At 43.4% G+C, this 18942-nt stretch overlaps 1 protein-coding gene and 1 long non-coding RNA gene across 6 annotated transcripts in view; one reads left to right on the top strand and one right to left on the bottom strand.

The window, feature by feature from the left end:
• The window catches only part of Ak5 (adenylate kinase 5), a 272457-nt gene that overhangs the window by 119240 nt on the left and 134275 nt on the right, over positions 1 to 18942 (top strand). The gene's annotated exons all lie outside the window — the stretch shown is intronic.
• Positions 9971 to 18942, bottom strand: part of LOC103746462 — a 15257-nt gene continuing 6285 nt past the window's right edge. Inside the window, exons 4-5 of the long non-coding RNA XR_607799.1 lie at positions 10718 to 10823; positions 9971 to 10462 (exon numbers count right to left, since the gene is read on the bottom strand). This is a non-coding gene — a long non-coding RNA (uncharacterized LOC103746462). The remainder of the gene's footprint in view (positions 10463 to 10717; positions 10824 to 18942) is intronic.

Genomic DNA, 18942 nt, shown 5'->3' with positions numbered 1-18942 from the left:
ATCAGGCTCAGCTGAAGTCGTGATGATGGTAGTTATTTCATGCAGAAGGGACTGCTGTATAGCATCGTCTTATTAAAAGGATCTGGAATTTAAAAGGATTTGGTGCTAGGAGCCACATATGAGGGAGAACATACGTCGTTTGTTTTTCTGAGTCTGTGTTACTTCACTTAATATAACAGTTTCTAGATCCATCTGCAGGTAAATGGATGGAGCCAAATATGTATTTTCTTAAGAACAGCCTTTTCTATAATTTTTGGTGAGTAAAGTTTTGTTTTAAAGAAAGGGTGTGAGCCAAGCATGGTGGTGCACACCTTTAATCCAAGGACTCCGGAGGCAGAGGCAGGTGGATGTCTGTGAGATCCAGGCCTACCTGGTCTACATAGTGAATGCCAGGCTAGTGGCCTAGGGCTATAGGGAGACTGTCTCAAAAAGACAAAAAAAAAGAAAAGAAAAAGAAAAAAAGGTGTATATAATAGACTAAAAAGCAGCGAATACCTTGTTTCACAATTTTAATTATATTAATAAGTACATCTTTTTATTGTATTTTGTTTCATTGAGACAGGATCTTACTGTGTAAAACAAGCTGGTCTGGAACTCACAGTGATCCTCCTGTTCCGCCTCCCCAGTGCTGGGATTAAAGGCATGTACCACCAGACCCAGCAATAGTGCATTCTTATTCAACTGTTAACACTGGTGCTCCTCCTTTAGACACAGTCTTTATGCAGATCCATGAGCAAGGTCAAGGTCACCGCTGTTTGCTCTGTGTTGGGCAATGTTCACAGTGACTCAACTCATTTTCCTCTTCTCAATAATGCTGTGTTATAAGGTTTTATCAGTGTCACTTTATACAGCAGACGAGGGAGCTGGGGCTAGTGAGACTCTAAGAGACTGGGCCAGCTCACTCAGCTGAAGAGCTAGGTGCCCTGGTTCAAGCCTAGTCAGACTTTATGTTTTTGATGCTTCTAGCTAACACAGCATATCTCAGGTCATAAACTGGAAGCAGGAACACTGAACTCCTTTACCTGGTGTGCCAGACTTGATCAGCAACACATGTAGAGGTTGCGTGGAGGCAGGTGAGCCTTTTGAACTCTGAAGAGTATCATGGTCGCTTAGTGTTGTGTGCAGAGAGTACAAAAGGGGTTAACAGCGTGAGTGCAGAAGATTCACACCCAGGCCTAAAAGACCTAATGCTGGGGCATGTGGAAAAGGGCGATCACACTTTGCCATCCTTCCCCAGGAGTTCCATGCCCTGCCATATCATTCTCATGTGTTGGGAATTGTGGGAAGAGGTTTTCTTTCCACCAACTCTTGATTATGCATACATATTTTGATGAGCTAGATTTTCAGCTGCTGTGCAAAGCTGTCTCCTGGGTCCTGTGTAGGACCCTTGTGAAACGGGGAGAAAAAGGGTCCCCTAGAGGGTTCTTGGTCTCATTCATAAAAGAATTTAAGAATGGACCCAAATGGAAGCTTCTACAATTTTATTAGAATCTTAAAGAAAAATCCTCAGGGAAGATGAGCTGGTAATCCTGGCAGCTGCCTTGAGGAGGAGAATAGAGGGAAGAAGGAAAGAAAGCCATGGAGCCAGGCAGGTTTAGAGCCTGTATGGAGGTCAGACACACGGCTGGGTGAAGGAAGCTTTAGAGAAAAAGTGAAGAAACACAAGATGCTAGGGGCAGCCCAAAGCCTTAAAGAAAGAAATACAAGATACTAGAGACAGCCCAAAGCCTTAAAGAAAGCATGTTTTGTAAGAAAGGCATGAAGAAGTGTTAGGGTTCCAAATAGCAGCAGTTTCCCCCCTCCCCAACAGGGACCTCACCTTGACCTTTGGAGTCAAGGGAAACAAACTCTGCTGAGAAGCAGCCTGCCTCTCCTCTGATCTCCAAAGATAAGATAAGCAGATTCTACCTGTTAACCAGAGATTTTAGAAACTGTTTATCACAACAAGCTTTTCTCTTATCTTAAGAGAGAAAAAGTAAACACTTCCAGACCCTAGTCCCACCTGGCAGACTGAATGGAGCCAGGCTTTTCCGGCTTCCCCCTCCCTGATTTCTCCCCCAAACATTCCCCCCTTCCACACCCTAAAGCCCCCATATATAAAGTCCCAGCTCACAACTCGTGGGCGGACATCTTTCCCTTCCCTGACATCTTTCCCTTCCCTTCCCTGACATCTTTCCCTTCACTGACATCTTTCCCTTCCCCAAGGGAAAGGTGCCCCGTGTGAAATAAATCTGTATCCCGCTGAGAATTCCATCTGTGCCTCAGTGCCTCATCCATCCGCTTGTGCTCTCCATCCTCCACCCGCTCGCTCTCTCCTCCAAACCTATCAAGAAGAACATGGAAAATTATGCTTTCCTGAAGAACTCAGGAAAGTGGACAGACTTACAGAGACCTACATGACTATGGCTGGTCCAGTTCTGTGGGGTCTGTGTTAGTTCCAGGCAGGAAAAATTTGCTTCCTCATTTATGCACCAGGTACTCCACCCAACTAGTTAGCATAACCGAAGGTGACCCTGCCTTCCTAGGGGTGGTTCTATCATAGACCAGTGAGACTGGAAAGGTGGGTCCTCCAACAGACAGACTAGGGATTTTATAGTCTTGGCCAGTTAAATTTATGAGGGTTTTTGCTACTCTAACACTTGTGCGGTGTGGTTAGCAGTAGATCAGAAAACTGGGACACGATGGCTCGTTGATGCTGCGTGGCGGCTACTCTTCTCAGTGTCACACCACAGAATGCAGCTCTGTAGAGAGGCTGGGATCATCAGAGAGACCAAGTGCCAGCTCCATTCAGGAGACAGTGCAGTGAAGGAGAAGGAGCTCTGGAAGGCTGGGGTTGGCTCTCCAAGTGTGACCTAATGGCTAGCCCTCTGAACACCTGCTCTGTCATCTTTGGAAGTGGATGAACCATGTTAGTATTTGCTTCTGGGATGCTCAAAAAGAGAGTGAAGGTCAATGTATTGTAAAAAATCAATAATTATGTGCTTTCCTGACTAGAGACAATTGCAGTAGTTCATGGTTATTTTTTTAATGTTTAATGTTTTCTTACGAAAACCACAGCATGCAAATTATGCTCCAGTGCTGGGCATTCGCCACAACTTTAGACTCCTAGACCCACCATGCAAACACAAAGGAAGCATCACCAGTCTATGCTGCTTGCAACCCTACACACTGAACAGTCATTAGGGACCATGGCCATGACTCAGAGTCTGCAGCAATGGGGTTCAGGCTCCGTTCTTTGCTCCTCACACTCACTGGGGAGCAGGGATGCTCCAGTGATGCCCTCTCACTGATGTCCACAGAAAGGAAGCTACCAAGTCTACAGCTGGTGTAAAACCAAGCTAAGACGCAAACCCTTCAGTGCACTCCATGCCAAGAAAAAAACTGAAAACCTGTCTTCCTGGTTTTCATTATGCTGTCTTGATCAATGGTACATGTAGCTTCCTAGAGAGCGTCCTCTTTGATTGCCTTTACTCTTTGAGTTCTGAAAAGAATCATAGGCATTTTGACATTATATTTACTGGGATGGTTGTACAGTGTCAGCCCGGGTAAAAGACCTATCAAGAGTGCCACTTTCAATAAATGGCACCATTTAATAGCATTGCTCTGTAGTAAAGCTACAGTACGTGATCACATCACTTACTTCAAGTGATGAGGCAGCCACTTGTCCCACAGGCATGAAGCAGCTCCTGTCCGCACCCTTGGTGGCTGTCTTTCGTCGTCGCAGACTCTGGCCTTCTGCTCGCCTCTCGGCTCAACTCTTTGTCCTACACTCTCTGTGGAGGCTCCAAAGCTGCGCCTCTGACTCCCTGTGGATGTGGCTCTCTCTTCTTAACATCTCAGGACAGTTTAACACAGCCCTCCAAGACTGAATTACAGCTTTTGCTCATCCTCCAGCCCGCCCTACATTTCTTACCTCAATAAATGTCAGCACCATTTAAGGAGCCAGGGGCCAAAACCCACAGGCCACCTCTCACTCCCCCCGCCCCCCAACTAGGTCCAGTTGGTGGCCAAGTTCTTGATATCCTTACTTCTAGAGATCTCTTCCAGTTGGGACTGCCCTTCATTCCTCCCGCTTCGGCTGTGATTTAGTCTCCTGCCCCAACTCTCCCTTCTGCTGGCATTACTGCAATAACTCCTGCTTTCCCCTTTTGTCACCCCATAGTTTATGGGTGACAGGTATCCTCTTGTCATCTGACTCCTCCCAATCCTTCAGTGCTTCCCTGGTATCTCTTGAAAAATGAGGGGTTTTTAGTATGACCCTTTCTCTGTCATGTACATTTTCTTCTGTTATGAGACACCTGAGGTTCCCTGCGTGGATAACAGTTTCATTCTTCTGTGCATTTATAAAACATATTCTTCCGCATGCTTTTCCCCTTGGAGAAGGCCTGTTTACTCTCTTAGATTTATCTTGAATGCTACAATCTTTAGGAAATCTTCCGCCTTTGTGTTCCTATAGCAACCTGAAAATACTCCCTCGATAGCACTTAGGCCATTTCATTAAGAATGTTCTTCTTCTAAATATCATGAAACTATTTTATTCAGACATTCTATGAGCCTCCTTAACACCAGGACATTTGTCATCATAAAGCCACTCTTAAATCCCCCTAACTCAGTTTCCAGAATGCATCAAATTTACATCCCCGTAAGCTATCTGAGGCACAGCACAAAACAGCACAGGGGCTCCCCGATTTAGAGCACTGGCTGCTCTTGCAGAGGACCCAGATTCAGAACCCAGCACCCACATGATGGCTAACAACTGTCCATAACACAAGTTTCAAACTCTGTGAGGTTAAGGCCAGCCAGGGCTGCCTCTCTCCCTCAAAAAATAATAAATAAATAATAAGTAAATAAATAAATGAAAGAAAAAAAGAAGGAAAACCTTGTAAGCCAGAAGACAATGAAATAATGTCTTTGAAGGACATAAATTTTAAAAATTAACCAAGAATTATATACTTAGCGAAAATACTTCACAGCTAGTAGACATATAATACAGTAAGTGGTACCAGAACTTCTTCAGGTAAAGAAATATGATATTAGACAGAAACTTAAAAGCACATAAAGAGAGCTTAAAATGCAATAAGATAAATGATAATTAATTTTCTTTTATTATTATTATGTATGTATGATGTGTGAGTGTGTTGTGATATTTCTCAGCAGAGAAGACCACTCAGACCTGGAAAAAAATGCCAAAAGAAAAGTCTTTGTATATATATTTTAGCTTGCTAGCAACTACACTGGGCATTTGGCCCCCAAGTGGAGTCCCAAGCTGTCCTTAAGGTAAGCTTTTATACAGAAAAACTACATCCAGGGGTGAAAAGTTTAAGTTCCCAAGCTTAGGGGTGGAAAGCCCCCCAATGATTTCTATTCTTTAAGACAATTACTATTCTGCAAGAACAAGCCAATCAAAACCTACAGAAGCCATAAATCTGCTGTTAGCAAAGGTAACCAGGTGCAAGCTGGCCTGTTCTCAAGCCCACACTGTGGTACAGCAGGGTCAAACTTTTTTTCTTTTCATTCCCATATTTAAGTTAACTGCCTCTAGCTATAACTACTGGGTGTAGCTGGGGCCTGCTTGTAACATGGCATAGCTATGGTCCCACCACAAGTGCCACATTGAGTGTGAGGAGGTCATAGGATAACTTTTTGAAAGCTGCTCTCTTTCTACAGTGAGCTTCATGGATGGAATTCAGGTCATCAGGCTTGCATGACAAGAACTTACCTGCTGAGCCATCTCGAAGGTCCGATTTTTCTTGTTTTTAAAGATTCAGAAAACTGACTAAACCAAAATTGATATGCCTATGTAACTATAAGTCTTATCACTTGTGTAAAGGGGGAATTAAACATGTGAGCACAAAGGATGGGGGAGGAGATGGGAACTTGCTGTTGAGAATGTTGCCTCATTGGGGATAGTGTAATGGAATTTTAAGGTGAGCCCTGGTCAATTAAAGATGTAGAGATTAATCTGTAAAGCCAGATTCGAGTTATGAGGAAGCTGGGAGAAACCAGTGTCAGCAGAGGACAGCGGACAGGTATGCAGGTGGAACTAGGGATCACTCTGGGGAGTCAGAGCTGCAAAGGTCTAGAGTTGAAGAAACTCAAGTGTTAGAATCTCTAGGCTGAGGAGGGTTTTTAGGTCTCTTAGGACATAAAATTGGGGCAGATTTGAATGACGAAAACAGCATAGTCCATAAGCAGTGTTTGGGTGTGGGGTGGTGTGCTAGATAGCTTTAGTGTCAACTTGACACACCTGGGCTGAGGGAGCCTCAACTGGGGAATTGCCTCTATTGGACTGGCCTGTGGCCATGTCTGAGGGGCATCTTCTGATTGTTGAGTGATGTGGGAGGGCCCAGCCCACTGTGGGTGGTGCCACCCCTGGGCAGGTGGGCCTGTGTTGCGTAAGAAAGCAGGCTGAGCAGGAGAGCAAGCCAGTAAGCAGCATTCCTCCATGGCCTGTGCTTTAGCTCCTGCTTCCAGGTTCCCGCCCTGAGTTCCTACCTTGGGATCCCTGATGAACTGTGACCTGGGAGATGTAAGCTGAATAAACCCTTTCCTCCCCAAGTTGGTATTGGTCAGAGTACTTAGTCACAGCAATAAGAGACAAACTAAAACAGATGGGTTGTTATTCTAGCCATTCTTATGAGATGGGCACGTGTTCGCAATCTCGAGAGGTCAGAACAGAAGTGCATCACAACAGGTACAGGAAAGAACACGTGGTTTCCCATTCTGTTAACACCATGTTTCTTCATTTCACTCTCCAATCCCATCATCCATATTACAGCATTCCATGGTCTTGTGGCCCAAGCATGCCATATACCCTTTGACCTTTGTGGCTTGCTGACCCAGCATGAGAAGGACCAGTGGGGAAAAGAAGGAGGCCTGTGTGACAGAGATCCCTTGCTTTGGATCAGCCATGGTGGACCCTTTTAGATGGATGCCCCCTCACAGAGAAGCAGCCCCGGGGACTGGATGCAGTTGACATCTTCAGACCCCTCTGGAGCCTGTCATTAATCATGGTCATTATCGAAGACCCCAGAAGGAAGCGGCTTTGGAGGCCCTGCTTCCCTTCTCTGCTGGCAGCAGCTGTCAGAGGGATGATTGCCCTGTGGACTGAGACAGAGGAATGTCCTAGTCATCAGGTAACTTTCCTTCATGGTGGCAACAGGCACTCTGCAGAGGCAGTGAATTTGGGAATGCAGGAGAATGTTCTATGGCGTGAATTTCTGACTTTGTGGACAGGGTGTCCAAGTTGAAATATGAAAACAAAAGAATTGTTAGGAGACAAAACAGGCGGAACACACTTCAGGTCTGCTCTCTATCTTCCGTGGCAAGGGCATATCTCAGATTGTAACTTGTAAGAGGGATGAACCTAAAAGGCGTAAATACTTCCATGGAACGTGATTTTAACTCTTTTATTCCAGCACTTGGGAGACAGAGGCAGGTGGCTCTCTGTGAGATCAAGGCCAGCCTGGTCTATGTAGCAAGATCCAGGCCAGTTGGGGGATACAGGGAGAGCCTGTCTCAAAAAAAAAAAAAAGGGGGGGAGAGGAGGGGAGGCTGGAGAGATGGCTCAGTGGTTAAGAGCACTGACTGATTCCTAGCACCCATGTGGCAGCTAATATCCAACCATAACTTCAGTTCCAGGGGATCCAACGCCCTCTTCTGAACTCCACAGGCACTGCATGACATGGGAGCACTTGCATGCATGCAATACACTCATGCACATAAAATAATAAAATATTAATTTTTAAAAATGTAAGTACTGACTCTGAATCTAGGTCAGTGCTCAAAGCTTGCCATTCACACAGGACTGTCTTGAAAGCCAATGGAATCTAAAACATGTTTGATTATTCCTTGTGAGAAAACAGGGCTTTCAGCTTGCCTCTGTAGCCTGTCAACAGCTTGCAGGGTTCCAAGGAACTAATAATTATTAATGACAGCCTCCTAAATGTTCCCATTGAGCCTGCAGAGTGGAGTATTTCCAAGTGTTCAGAAGGCCAGTGCAGAATGAGCCAGCTGAAATGTGAGGGCTGGAGGGTGCAGTCCTGTTTGGTATCCTCCGCAGCAGGGCTGGGGTGGCGGAAGGAATTGCTGAGCCCACTGTCACCCTGGGGCCCTGCAATCTGAAAGAAAGTGCAAGAACAGGGGAATTCTAAACTCGGCTCTCAGTGCTCCACTTCCTGACAATCACATTTTTCAAATACTTGCTCAGCACCAGGCACTGTGTTAAACGTTCCACAGCCCATCCCCAGCAAACCTTAGGAGGTCAGCACTATTGTGATCTCTTTATAAACCAGAACATGTGGTTCCAAGAGGTCACATGACTGCCAAATGGCCTACAACTAAGTAAGTCAAAGAGAAGGGTCTAGAAGAGTAACTGACTCAGAGCCTGCATTTCCCACCTTGTGCTTCCTGCCTGTCCTGATTCATCTAGAACATATTCAGTCTGCCTCTCAAATGTTTATCAGCCACTCGCTATCAGCCATAACCAGTGTCATAAGCCCTGAGGGCCACAAGTAGAAAAGTTTAAGAAGCATTGCCATAGAATTGGCCAGTATGATGTGGTTCGAGTTTAGACCAATGGTGGGCACTCATAAGAGGTGACACAGAAAAGGTGAACTCTGGACTGTTGAGATGGCTCAGCAGGTAAAGGTGCTTACCAAGCCTGATGACCTGAGTTTATCCCCATGTGAAGGTGGACTCACAGCACCAACTTGACCAAGTTGTCCTCTGACCTCCAGTTGTGCACACATACACACAACACTAAATAAATATTTTTCTTGAAAAATGATGACAAGACAGAATCCAACTTACCGTTTAGTTCTAGTAAGACTTTAAAGCTAAATATTTCTCAGGATAATAATAAAGGAAATTTTCCTAGCTGAGAGATTGAGTTTAGCTCGTGCTAAAACTCGCATATTCATGTAGTGAAACTAACCTTCTGCCCACCCCCATTGTGATGGTATTAGAGGTGGAGTGTTTGATACTCCATTAGGATGAGCCCTGGGGACCTCAGAGAGCTTGCATTCCCCTATACTAGGCGACTTTACAGTAAGAAGATGACCCTGAAAACCATACAGTGGGTCCCACTCCCAGAACCATGAGAAATAAACCCCTGTTGTTTATAAGCTGCTGAGTCTATGGTATTTTGCTATTGCAACAAGAAAGAACTTATCTCAGATTCTAGTCATCCACTTGTTTCTTCAAGATATTTAAAACAGGGAACGTATGATTTAGACACTGTGTTCAGCACCAGAGGCTTCCCAGAACAAATGAGACCTGCTTTCAAAGACAGGTGGGTGACAGTGGTGCCAACAGGCAGCTGCAAATGTCGTTACCAGGTGTGGCACTCTTGACTGTACAGAGGTTTGCTCAACAGAGCTCTGAACAGAAGGAATTCTGAACACTTTTTTCAGCTCATAAATCTGCAGGGTGCCCAAATAATTCTGTCTGACCATAACCACGATATTCCTGTTATTTCCACCAGAGTACTCCGTGGTCTCTGTTGTATACGTTTAGCTAGATTCCAGAACTACTCCATTGTCCAAGAGTAGCATCTTAATGAAGCAAAGTAAATTCCATGTTGATGTGGAAACAGCCTTCCCAAGAGCAGCAGATAGCATTAAAGTCACTAAAACTTCAAGTAACTTAAACTCAGTTATTACATCAGGGACTGCACACCAGGCCTCCCCAGTGCACACTCCTCCCCTCTGTCCACCTTTAACACAGAGATGCTGGCAGGCAGTGGGGCGCTCCATCACCTGAAGGCCTCAGACTTGTCACAGCAGTTCCTCGGGAACCTTTGTATAAACAGATTTTCAGATGTTCCTTTCTTTAGGAATTCTTTTTTATTTTTCTGCACAAAAGATAATATTAAGTCTTTTCAATCTTGCCACCCCCATAAGCTAGATGAATCTAGTTTCTTTTACATTTTTCTCATAAGACTCATTTCCTGATTCTTTCATCTTTTTGTCTGTCTAGATTATGCTCAGTGAAATAATAGATTTTAATATAGTTCTGTCTTTGTGTGTGTTGTAAGAATGTGTGCGTACATGTGACTATGAGTGTGTGCATCTGTGCGTGCACATGCACAGGTCTCTTAACCCCTCTCCTTATTTCTTAAAGGCAGGATCTCACTGAACCTGGAGTTCCTGGCTGGCCAGGATCCACCCTACCCCCAGCCCCGGGGTTACAGACCCATGCCACCACACCCAGCTTTGTTTACATGCTGCTAGAGATCCAAACTCAGGTTCTTCTACACAGTTCGCCCACTGAGCCGAAATCCCGGAACCTACTGCTATGTCTTCTAAGGATACGAAACACAATTTCCACATATGTGATCTTCTTTGTACCACTAATCACCGATGGGCTTGTGAGCAAGTCATTAACATCTTGAGACCTCAGTTTCCTTGATTGTTAGCCGAGAGTCAATGTGGAGTGTGAATATTCTCTCAGAGATCAAATCCTGAGATGCAATAAAAATACCCGTCAGGGCTGAAGAGATGGCTCAAGGGCTAAGAGCCCGGCTGCTTTTGCAGAGCACCTGGGTTCAGCTTCCAGTACCCACATGGTGGCTACCAACCTATTAACTCCAATTTCAGGGGAATCCGATGCCCTCTTCTGACCTCCACGGGCATTGCACGACGTGGGTGCACTTACACACATGCAGGCAATACATTCATACACATAAAATAAAAATAACAAAATATTTTAAAAATACCTCTTAGCTAGCATTCCAGGATTCTTGAAGTACGGTCACCTTAAGCCTAACTAGCGAGTTTATTGCTTTGAAGTACGATTCTTGTGTAGACAGCCCACTTATGAGCCTAAATGAGAGAATAAATGAATATAGTCATCAATTCATTTCCCATAACTAAATGAACCATATCTCTAGAAAATTATGTAAATATCAACGCAATGATTAACAAAATCTTGAGATCAATGTATAAGTAGATTTCTCCAAAAGACATTTGACAAAATTACATGTTTCTCTAGATGTTTTGAAAGCAAAGTTTACACACACGCATAAAATGATCCTTTTTAAATCATATTAGAAAATAGTCAAAAATCTTTGTTTTGTTTGGGGGCAAGAGGCTATTTTTTATTTGTTTGGGCATTTTGTTTCCCAGCTGGTCTGGAACTTATTATATAGACATCAATCTCACAGAGATCCACTTTCCTCTACCTCTTCAGTGCTGAGGTTAAAGGCATGAGCCACCACACCCAGCTTAAGAGTGAAAATTCTTAACAAGGGCATAAAGTACACATTGCCATACAAACCAAAAACACAGTGTGTTGTACTCAAGCTTAGCATATTATGAAAGATGCCTGCTATTGTGATGCCATTAAAAATGGGATATTAAGGACTGGAGAGATGGCTCAGCAGTTACGAGCACTGGCTGCTCTTGCAGAGGACACAGGTTCAGTTCACAGCACCTACATGGTCGCTAACAACCATGTGTAACCCCAGTTCCAAGGGATCTGATGCCTTCTTCTGACCTCCATAGGCACTGAACAACATACATGGGTGCACTCACACACATGCAGACAATACACTCATAAAATAAAAATAATAAATAAAATATTTTTAAATGGGGTATTGAGGAATGAAGAGAGGAAAGAATCACAATGTTCAAAACATTTATGGCTAGGAAATCCAGGGTAATATGCTAAAAGCTATTTGTGATCATCTAGAACATTTCATAACGTGGTCATCAGATGAACAGAACACTCATTTCAACAATAAAAAATATCTGCTGGTTATGCTAATGTGGCATTCTCTGGCACAAATAAAATTACCAAATCTTAATAGGAGAAATAAAAAACAATTTGAAGAAAACACAATATGTGCCTTGCTTCTGGCCTTAATTTTTAAAAACACTCAAGGCTGGTACAGTTTCAATCAAAAATATCAAAGTATAATATCAAATATGTAAAGAAGTTAATAAAATAAAGTTATACAATGCAAAATGTAGGTGTGCTGAATCAAATATTTTTAAATGTTGTAAAAGCTCTGCAGAATGACTGGCTGTCAATCAAAGAAAAAAATAATTCAGTGTTTTACCATAAATTACAGGCACTCCATCCAGATACATGAAGCTGCTAAAAATGTGGAAAGAGTTTAGAATAAAAAATGAATTCAGGGGCTGCAGAGATGGCTCAGCAGTTAAGAGCACTGGCTGCTCTTGCAGAGGACCCAGGTTCAATTCCCAGCACCCACATGGCAGCTAACAACCATCCAAAATTCCAGTTCCAGGGGATCCAATGCCCTCTTCTGACCTCCACAGGCATTGCATGACATGGGTGCACTCACACACATGCAGGCAATACACTCATATACATAAAATAAAAATAAAAGTAATGAATTTTAAAAATATATTTAAAATGAATTGTGGTATAGTTAAACAGTTCTTAAGAGAAATATGGTTCCCTTAACTACCATGTCAATAAAAGAGAGAATAAGTTCCTGAACTTCGTTATTAAAATATTAAACATGTTACACCAGAGCTATGATGAAAGTGATACTTATCTCTAAACTTCACATTTAAACAATGTGTAAGCATAGCGACAAGTTCCCACTGTCAGATCAACATGAACAGATACCATTTAGAGAAAAATATGTTCAAGCTCAGCTGGCAATCAAGGAAATATTAACTAACGAAAATGCACAGTACCACTCTACAGCTAATTACACTATCAAAAGTGAAGCTTTGCGTTGACAGCTGGGGAGGATACCGATAAACTGCAGTCAACAATATAAACGTGGTGCCATTGTTATGAAAGATAATTGAAGGCTTGGAACAGAATTATTCAAAGGGCCATCATGTTCTATGCAGCAGTATTGCAGAGCTGCATAGAGACAGGGACAATCCCAGCTAGCACGCCTATTGAGAACTTACCCACAAAGCATTGTGTGAGTTGTTTTACAGATTTTATTTCCATTCTTTGAACTGTAGGTGGACAGTATTAACTTGGTAGTTTGAGGAAGCTGAGACTCTGATCAAATGACTCATCTGGGTTAAAGAGATTTAAATTTTCTTTGCTCCCCCTGTTACTACTTCTGAAACAATGCACCAAGAAAACAGAAAAGGAGAGAGAGCCAGCAAAAGCAAAGGGCAGGAAGAGAAATAAGACAGCATGGACACGCCTGCTCATCCCCTAAGGAAAGCCAGGAATAACCCAATGCCAACAGTCACTATGAAAGTGAACTCAGAGTGCAGAGAGCACCTGTCGAACTAAGCATCCTCTAACCCAGAAACCTTTGTAGTGTTAGGTGATGGCGACTCCGTTAGTAGAAATGATGGCAGATGGCAGAACTGTGGGGTGATTGTGGAGTAAAAGTGGAAATGACTGGTCTGGTTATGTGACCTAGCTCTGTCCCCTAACTGGATGTAGCCTGGGGAGGCTGAATATCAGGAAGCTCTAGCCAGAGACCAAAAAGCTGGATCTTTAACCTCTAAAACTGCTCTAAATAAAAGTTTTCTTAAAGAACACTCAGTTGCTGGTATTTTGTGATAGGCGTACAAAACAAATCAAATATCATGCCCTGAAACAATTCCTGACCCATGTACCATGGAAGAGAACACAAAAACATGACAACTCATTGGTCACGTGTTTAAAATATGCAAAAGTCATGTAAGTGCACACAAAATTAACCAAAAAGACAGAAAAGATTTGCATTCTGGTTGAAAACTTTCCTTCATACCTGCATGTAACATTTGCAAATACAATTTTTAAAATCAACTTTAACTTGGCAAAGGCAATATTTTGCGAAGGACTTATTCAGAATATAAATATAAAAGTGAACACTGATCTCTTGGAGCATTAGACCATGCACATGGTAAGGAAGCCATAATGACTGTCATTGTTTATATGCCCTCTTTAGTAACCCTCCTGGAAAAAAAAGTTGGCAGTTCACATGGCCACGTAATAGGCAACCCATGGAGAAAGGGAATCAGAATCTCTTAGGAACTTATTTTAAATTACATAGTGAAGAAGAGAAAGCAAAGTCTAGAGGCTGCTTAATGTGCAGAGTATGAATTTGATGTCTAGTGCTAACATTTGGCCAAAATAGCTATCGTTGCAGGTCGGAACAAGGAGAGAAGGTTAAAACAGAAATACACATAGACATCATGAAGTTTCAGTTTACCTTTACTAAAATTTCTTAAATTACACTTATTTTTTGTGGGGGGCGGGGGTAGCATGCCAGGGCATGATGTAGAAGTTAAAGGATAACTTCTACGAATCAGTTCTCTCCTTCCACCCCCCACCCCCCATGAAAGTCTTGGAAATTGAACTTGGGTCTTCAGGTTTCCAGCAAGTGCCTTGATCCACTGAGCCATCCCACCTACCCATTAGTTTACCTTTATGAAAGCAGATGTCACCGTCACTGAAAAAAAACTGTCCTGTTCTGAACATCTTACCCACTCAATAAATGCTCTGATAAACAGTCAGTTTATATTATAATATTTAGTTAGATAATTTCTGATGTATTGATTATATTCTTTATAAATGAGAAAGAATTTGGTCTAGAATTATGCCAATTTTTACATGATAACTACTTATTAATTCAATTTAAAATCTTCAAGTAAACCATATCAATGTGAAATTGATAAAAGTTACTGTGTATGGGGCAGGCAAGATGGCTCAGTGGGGGAGGTGCCACTGCTAACCCTAAAAACCCAAGTTCAATCTCTGGGACCCACTGGGTGAAGGAGAGAACTGACTCCTGCAAGTTGTCCTCTGACCTCCACAGGTAGGCCATGGCATGTTCATACACACACACATACACACACACACACACACACACACACACTTACAGAAAAATATTTTTAATTAAAACCATTCCAAATAATATTTTAATCAGAAGTGGGACTTAACAAGTCCCACAATTAATCTTGCTTTTAAAAACTTTATTGGAAATACTTATTTTATAATTTTTAATACTTTATTTTTTAATTTTATGTATATGAGTCTAATGCCTGCATGTATGTAAGTGCACCCATGTCATGCAAGTCCTGCAGAGGTCAGAAGAGAGTGTTTGATTCCCCTGGAACCAGAGTTACAGACAGTTGTTAGCTACCACGTGGTTGCTGGGAACCAAACCCAGATCCTCTGTAAGAACGGCCAGTGCACTTAACCTCTGAGCCATCCCTCAAGCTCCTATAATTTTTAACATTAAGTAAAGTGCTGTTACACTCATGTTTATTTCCTTTCCTTCCCAGAAACCACTGGTATAATAATAAAGGAATAAAAAAAATAACCACAAAGATGATGTTAACAAGAGCAGCCAGAAATGGTAAGAGATGCCAACAAAATTTTGGAAGACAGAAGGCAGATGGGAAACAGTGAGTAGCCTAAGGGGGAAGAGGAGGTGTCTTTAAAATGTGTAAAAAGATTATGAGCAAGAGAAACAGCAGAGCCCTGGCAAGGGTTGGAGTCTTAGTGCATGGCGTCTCTGTGCACCTGCTGTAACTATCAGTGCAAGTCTCAGCACCAAATACGAATGTCTTACATTGGTCTATGGAAGAGCTGGCCCCTCCCTGGCAATACCTATGTGTGGTTGTTTGTGCCCACCCTCTAAGAAAAATTTTAAGGGCTTTTTTTCTTTGCAAAAACAAAATAGAAAAAACTCAGGATACAAAAACATCAACTGTATATGTTTGCTTGAAACACCATGAAATAGTCCCACAAACCAGGTGGTTTAAGCAGAAAAAAATAATCCTTTTTCTCACCATTCTGGAGGCCAAAAGCTCAGGATGGAATCTGGTGATGTTAGTTTCCTCTGAGGTGTTCTTCTCCCTGTGACTTCACTGTGTCACTCTGTGAGTGTCTGCGTCCTAATTGCTTCTTTCTGTAACCATACCAGTCCTATTGGATTAAGGTCTGCCCTGTAACTTAATTTTACCTTAATTGCCTCTTTAAGAGTCTTTATTTCCCAATACAGACACATGCTGAGGAACTGGGTGTAAGGGCCTCATCATCTAGCAGAAACTATAGGTTCGTAGCAGAAACTCTGCTCATAACCCCAGGTACACAGCCAAGGTGAGGTAGGAGCCAAACATGGGTTGGAAGCCCATCCACAGGCTATCAGACCCTGACACTCTGCATGGCCTTGCCCTGCCCTGTGTGTGGCGCCAGTGACAGAGCTGTCCTGTGACTAGAGATGAGAACATGGCTCTCTTTGGGGCAACCTTGCACTGAATCTGATACTCAGTCACCGCAGGCACACTCAAATCCCAACCCTCACCAGCCTTCTGCTTTTTTTTTTTTCTTGCTCATAATCTCCTTTCATACATTTTAAAGACTTCCTCTTCCCCTTAGATTAGTCACTTGTTTCCCATCTGCCTGTCTTAAGACAGAAGGCAGATGGGAAACAGTGAGTAGCCTAAGGGGGAAGAGGAGGTGTCTTTAAAATGTGTAAAAAGATTATGAGCAAGAGAAACAGCAGAGCCCTGGCAAGGGTTGGAGTCTTAGTGCATGGCGTCTCTGTGCACCTGCTGTAACTATCAGTGCAAGTCTCAGCACCAAATACGAATGTCTTACATTGGTCTATGGAAGAGCTGGCCCCTCCCTGGCAATACCTATGTGTGGTTGTTTGTGCCCACCCTCTAAGAAAAATTTTAAGGGCTTTTTTTCTTTGCAAAAACAAAATAGAAAAAACTCAGGATACAAAAACATCAACTGTATATGTTTGCTTGAAACACCATGAAATAGTCCCACAAACCAGGTGGTTTAAGCAGAAAAAAATAATCCTTTTTCTCACCATTCTGGAGGCCAAAAGCTCAGGATGGAATCTGGTGATGTTAGTTTCCTCTGAGGTGTTCTTCTCCCTGTGACTTCACTGTGTCACTCTGTGAGTGTCTGCGTCCTAATTGCTTCTTTCTGTAACCATACCAGTCCTATTGGATTAAGGTCTGCCCTGTAACTTAATTTTACCTTAATTGCCTCTTTAAGAGTCTTTATTTCCCAATACAGACACATGCTGAGGAACTGGGTGTAAGGGCCTCATCATCTAGCAGAAACTATAGGTTCGTAGCAGAAACTCTGCTCATAACCCCAGGTACACAGCCAAGGTGAGGTAGGAGCCAAACATGGGTTGGAAGCCCATCCACAGGCTATCAGACCCTGACACTCTGCATGGCCTTGCCCTGCCCTGTGTGTGGCGCCAGTGACAGAGCTGTCCTGTGACTAGAGATGAGAACATGGCTCTCTTTGGGGCAACCTTGCACTGAATCTGATACTCAGTCACCGCAGGCACACTCAAATCCCAACCCTCACCAGCCTTCTGCTTTTTTTTTTTTCTTGCTCATAATCTCCTTTCATACATTTTAAAGACTTCCTCTTCCCCTTAGATTAGTCACTTGTTTCCCATCTGCCTGTCTTCCAAAATTTTGTTGGCATCTCTTACCATTTCTGGCTGCTCTTGTTAACATCCTCTTTTGTGGTTATAATTTTTTTGTTGTTGTTGTTATGTTGGTGAGCTCTGGGAAGGAAAAGTGGGAAACAGACCCTGGTGTACAGAGAGGAGCTCGTTCAACATGAACACGTGTGCACCATAACCAGAAAAAGGGAGACACAGCGGGGATATGCGGGAAAGGAGAGAAAACACTTCATCCATCCAATACATCTTCAGAGAAATAGAAGAAAACAGCATCACCATATCACAAGAGCAGGACGGTGTGGAAGAGAATTGATCATTTAATGGAAAGCGATGCAGTGTTATTGGAGGAATCCCAGTGACAGATGAAAAGGGTGTAGGAAATGAACTCTAGAGCTAAGTCATCAAGGAATAACAGTAAAGGTATGTTACCAATAAAGGCAACAACAGTAAACAAAAGTATGTTTGCCTGCCGGAGACAGGGGACTCCTAGGTTGCTTTAAGCCTCTTGATGTTATATTGTCTTTTAACTCTGAATATAGTACTTTGATTTGATTATATTTAAGTAAAAAGTAATTGGAATAACTGCAACCTTGCTTAGTGTAATAGTTATGTTCCTGGCAATCTGTGTATATTAATTTTTATAAATCGATCAATATTATCTTTACGCACTTATCCAGATAGTGTTTTAGGCTCTGTGAAGGACTGTTCGGATTTACAAGACAATTCCTTCCAACATTCCGTGTTTCTTTTTTATTTCCAAGATGACAATATTATATAGCAGTGTGTTCCAAATCTAAATAAAAATAACAGACTGGTGATGTGTCAGCCCTCAGGAGGACATGGGAGACATAGGGAGGAACGGGAAGAGAAGGGGGGAAGGGAGGAGCGCACTTTTATGCAGAGATGCAGAGGGCTGTCCAGTGGAAGAAACAGGAAGTGCATGGCCACAGAGGGAGGCAGCTCCTACACAGCAGAAGGTGAGCCATAAACCAGTAGGAAGTGGATGCGTGTTGGCAAAAGAGAGAGGTAATTACGGAAGACCGTGTAGAGGACCCGCCGGAAGCAGACTGTAGGGTCCGCCGGAAGCGGACTGTAGGACACACCGGAAGCAGACTGTAGGGTCGGCCGGAAGCAGACAGTAGGACACAGCGGAAGCAGACTGCAGCGCAGACCCAGACCCAAACCGTGGAGCACGCCAGGAGCCGACTATAGAGCACAGGAAATAAATCCCTGCATGAGAAAGATGTGGGCAAGATCAGCCTGGTGCTGGCCGGACGCATACTATGTTTGCTGCAGTATTCCAGCCGGGGTGTGAGAGTGGCCTTCTGAAATGGCAGTGACAGCGGGAAGGAAGGGTGCTGGAAAGAAGACCTGAAACTCTTGGGACCAGCCGGGTCTACATCATGAGTTCCAGGCCAGCTGGGGCTGCAGGGAGGCCCTGTCTCAAAAAGACCCGGGGGCGGGGGGGGGGGGGCCAAACTCTTGGGACCAGGGAGATGGGCCAGGAAAAGGCCCTTACCCTCCGGCCCAACGCCCCCCACTTTAAGGGCTCCAGGGCAGAA

The sequence above is a fragment of the Nannospalax galili genome, unplaced genomic scaffold, assembly GCF_000622305.1.
Source record: "Nannospalax galili isolate Female #2095 unplaced genomic scaffold, S.galili_v1.0 scaffold1124, whole genome shotgun sequence".
Classification (NCBI taxonomy): domain Eukaryota; kingdom Metazoa; phylum Chordata; class Mammalia; order Rodentia; family Spalacidae; genus Nannospalax; species Nannospalax galili.
This window is presented reverse-complemented; position numbering and strand designations above follow the sequence as displayed.